The sequence below is a fragment of the Colias croceus genome, chromosome 14, assembly GCF_905220415.1.
Source record: "Colias croceus chromosome 14, ilColCroc2.1".
NCBI lineage: Eukaryota > Metazoa > Arthropoda > Insecta > Lepidoptera > Pieridae > Colias > Colias croceus.
In genome coordinates, this window is record NC_059550.1 from 2936056 (window position 1) to 2940925 (window position 4870).

The following is a 4870-nucleotide window of genomic DNA, read 5'->3' on the forward strand; positions in this document are numbered from 1 at the left end:
TCCTTTACATTGTTTTGTTTCAAATAAAATTTAATTGCTTAAGTTTAACAAACAACACATAAAGTTTGATAATCCATTGTAATGAATTTCTCAGACAAAAGGCCAGATTAATTGGTTCATAAAAAGGATATAGGCTAGACGCTGTAATCTGTAATAATATCTTAGTATGCTAATACTTACTTGCTAAACGATGATATTAAATGAAGCTGAATATAATAATTCCTTATAATGAAACTGCTTGGGTTTTCACTAGTAAAATTGTCTTTGTATTTTTTATTCTATTGAGACATGTAAAAAAGTGTTTGTTACGGATGTTGTTAAATCATGAAATTTATTTATTTCAAATTATTATCCTATAAATAATAAAATAGGTAATCTTAAAAACTTTTGAATTAACTAAAGTCAGATCACTAACAATATTCATTAAACCAACTTTGATTTTCTTTGCAAACAAAGTTCGTGTCCATGCTACACAAACAACCTACTGAATTATTATTAAAGTGAAACTTTTATTACATCGTCTCAAACTTTTTGGTCTGTGTAGCGCATGTCGCGTGACGTACGATACGTACGATAATTATCGTACAAATACGATCATTTTTAGTTAAATGTCTATAGTGTGAAAAAAAGTTTCACTTTTACCGTGGTTTCATAAAACCACACAACATTTTTTTTATAATTCTACGTTAAATCTTATAATTAATACTAGCCTATATATCCATACTAATATTATAAATGCGAAAGTAACTCTGTCTGTCTGTCTATCTGTTACTCAATCACGCCTAAACTACTGAACCATTTTTAATGAAATTTGGTATGGAGATATTTTGATACCCGAGAAAGGACATAGGCTACTTTTTATCCCGGGAAAATGACGCAATCCCGGAAATCCCACGGGAACGAGAACTATTCGGGTTTTTCTTTGACTGCGCGGGCGAAGCCGCGGGCGGAAACCTAGTTACCTAATAAAAGCGAGACTATAATATCTTTATCAGAATGAACAAAGTACAAAGCAAAGTAGAAAACAAAATACATAGTTATTTTTGTTTGAATAATAACACCATTTATGTTATTTTTCATTGTGCGATATCATTTTCGGAGAATCTTTTCCGCTTAACTAGTTACATTGAAACTCATAAAATAATTTCCAAATTGTCATTCAGTATTCGTTTCACGTGTCGATTAGGAAACAGAAATACCTGTAATTCCTTTGTGACAACTTGTTAGAAAAACATCCGCTTATGTAGAAGAAATATCATGTTTCCTCCAATGAGACCTTCAAAGTTACCTTTGTGTTGTTGGTAGCTTTTATTGTTGTTGTTTAACAAATTTCGGTAACAATGAATATTTTAGAACATTTTAATATCTGTTTTGTATTGATTTTTATGAAAGCACTGAAACGTTTTTCACAAAAAGCTGAATGTCAAATTTTAATAACTAAATATCTTCTTCGTTTTTTTCTTTGAGATTTCGCTCATAAACAATCCATACTATTATTATAAATGCGAAAGTAACTCTGTCTGTCTGTCTGTTACGCAATCACGCCTTAACTACTGAACCAATTTGCATGAAATTTGGTATAGAGATATTTTGATACCCGAGAAAGGACATAGGCTAATTTTTACCCCGGGATATAGGATAGGTTTTATCCCGGAAATCCCACGGGAACAGCACTATACGGGTTTTTCTTTGAAAACGCGGGTGAAGCCGCGGGCGGAAAGCTAGTATTCATTAAATATATAAAAAAAAATATTATAAACAGTTGTCCTGTGAAAGTTGTAAATTCATTAAAACTGTATATAAGATACCAATAAGTTAACCCTTAAATTGATTTCGTCCGTTTTAAAGGACATAGTATTTACACACATGCTGGCGCTGTTATGGCAGACCTAAGCTTCGCTAATCGGTATATTGGGAAGGGACTAGCTATGTCCTTCGCGTACATGCAGGTTTTTTTACCAAAGCCATGTACAGTCGCGAATGGTGACCATTTGAAAATTGCAAAAAACGGATCTCTTCACTCTTCTGATAAAATTGATAAAAACTGTAAGTATTTTGGCTATTTTGTTTATAATGTTATATTATTAGTTAGAATACAATTGTAAGTATAGTATTTTGACATAATTTTTACATATTTTACAATATTTGGTATACAAATATTAGTTTATATACGATGTCCCATAAAACGGACGTTGACAACTTGGAGTATATACTAGGGTATTCTTCACATGTCCTATGAAACGGACGTTGCCAATAAGGCCCTCCATTTTTAACGGAATCATTTTGATATATTTTTCTCTATTTTTATTATATTTTACAGGAGCATGACTTGGCAATCAATAAAAAATTCCCTCGCTACCTCTGGCGGAAGCTGAAGAGTCTAGTGTTGAGTTGAGATGTCGATTTCGAAGGAAATGTAGACCTACAGGAGTGATTTCACTATGATAACAGTGTCAATCATTTACCCCCAGCACCATACCTTCGGAATTATACGATATATTGATTTGAGACACAATGAAGACCCAAAAAGTCAGAATTTTTACCATCAACAAAATATTATTGCTGCAGAATTACAGCCATTACATGAGGTGCGAGATGAATCTTCCGTACTTCTCAGTAGTTCTTCAGCCACAGCATCATGTTACTTACCAGAAATACTACCCAATGTTTGAAAATTTAAATAATAATACCTTACAAATTAAAAAACTGGCAGAAAATGGATATAATATATGCCAAAGAATCCAAAAATTTCCTGTTAGTTTTGGTACTTCAGGCATGGTATACGACTTCTTTGCATACGATGAAGCAAACACATTTCAATCTGTACAATATAAGAAATGGGAAGAGGACTTTCTTGGTGTATTAGATAAGTTCTCAGGCTATGTAATACTATTCCTATTCCAATTCTTAGCATATTCTTAGGCTGTGATTTTTAGTAGTGTCGTTTTTTAAAATCCATTATTTTTTAACGATATCGTTAAAGTTTTAACCAACATTTTAAGACAGATGTTTGAAAAGCATATTCTAGATCGTCCATAATTATAATTTGATAATAATTTTGAATTACATAGTTGAAAAAGTGCATTGTATTCATGTACCACGGTTGCAGGAATAATGTGCAATGTCCGTTTTATGTGACGGTTCGAACATGTACATATAATTGGCAATGTCCGTTTTATGTGACATAGTGAAAACAATAGAAAAAATTAAAATTTTTAATTTTTTTTTTCATTTTCCTCTTTTCTATCCTAATTCCAATACATCCTTTAAATTTGGACATTATAAACACAAGTTATCTAGGGGTGACAATTTAAGGGTTAACCTCGAGCTGATCAACCATAATTATATATTTATTTGTTTTTAACTTAGATCAACCCGAGCTAAGCCGACCAAGCTGCTAGTAATTCTCATAAACTAATAGTACGGCTATTAAATTTATCTTAAAGTGCTTTTATATTTAACTGCAAAATGCTTCTCTAAGATGAGCTGTTTTAATGAAGAATTCTGAGAATTAAAGAAATTCTATGGCATAACTCAAATAACCATTAAGAGTGCATTATATTTTGAATGGAATCGTGGAAATCTATTTGAAGAGAAAATTATTTTGAACGCAAAATACTTTGCCGTAATGGAATGATAATTATCATTTTCATCTTTAGCTTGTATTCAGGAAATTTTGTTACACTTTGAAATAATTTGAATCACAAACAAGTTTGTTGTGGGGATAGAAGAGTATTTTTGAAACAATTTTAACTGTATCACTACATAGTATAAATAAAACAAAGCCGCTTTCTCTGTCCCTATGTACCTTTGTATGCTTAAATCTTTAAAACTACGCAACGGATTTTGATGCGGTTTTTTTAATAGATACCTAGAGTATATTAGACACATACCTCATATGTATATAGATATGCTTTGCTTTGATTTTGCATTTAAGATTATCTTTATCTGATTATAATTTATACCGATTGATCTTTTTATGTAAGCTAAGTTAGTTCCTTTCGTTTTACGCTGCTATTAACACTAGATATTAAAACCAACAATTTAAAAAAACATATTCAAATTTAAAATTATCTACTCATACTATTTTATCTCAATACAAACGAAAAATAAATGTCACTGCACGTATTTTAATATATTTTAATTGATAAATTCAATATATTAAACACCTTTAAAAAATATTTATCGTGACCAGCCGTATGCGTAATCTGTGGTTAACTGTCGGCCATATTGCCGTAAGCTCGGGTTATCACTCCACCATTGCAGCATCTCATTCAAGCGTCATTACCCCCAGAAAAACTCCATGTAAAGTAAGCTTACGACGCTCAAGCCTTGCATGGAAACTCGGCTCCCTGCCAACGTTGCAGAGCAAACTTTAAGCAGTGCTGAAAAAGAAAAAAATCACCAAGTTTTGAACCTTATTTAGTTCGTTAGAGCAATATGTGTGAAATAATGGCTTATCCGATCTTGCTTCAACACATAGGAACTTATATACTACTTCAACACCTAGGAACTTAGGAAATATTTCATAATTTCTGTAACCTCTCTTTTTATTACACTTAAATTACTTGAATGGAGTTTATCTCTATATGTTTTTAAACTTCACAATTTAATTTAAGCAATCATAGAAAAATGATCACGTGCGCATAATTGTAGGCATAATGTTTTAATAGAGTTCTAAAACAAACTTACAAGCCTAGATTCGAACACGATTATTTCGTTTTACTTTCCATGAAATATTGTTACGAGAATCAAATTACCATATTTTACAGACCTAAATTTTGAACTGTTACATCAACTACTTTCTTCCTGTCGTAAAATAATAGTGGTGTGACCTAATTTTTAATAAAATGCGAGTAGGTAGCAAATT

The 4870-nt window shown here is 31.4% G+C and overlaps 1 long non-coding RNA gene across 1 annotated transcript; it reads left to right on the forward strand.

Moving 5' to 3' along the window:
• The first annotated feature begins 1822 nt into the window (after nucleotides 1-1822).
• LOC123697491 lies at nucleotides 1823-3322 on the forward strand. Its single transcript, XR_006752241.1, has 2 exons — nucleotides 1823-2046; nucleotides 2321-3322. It is a non-coding gene; the product is annotated as an uncharacterized LOC123697491 (long non-coding RNA).
• Nucleotides 3323-4870: the final 1548 nt, after the last annotated feature.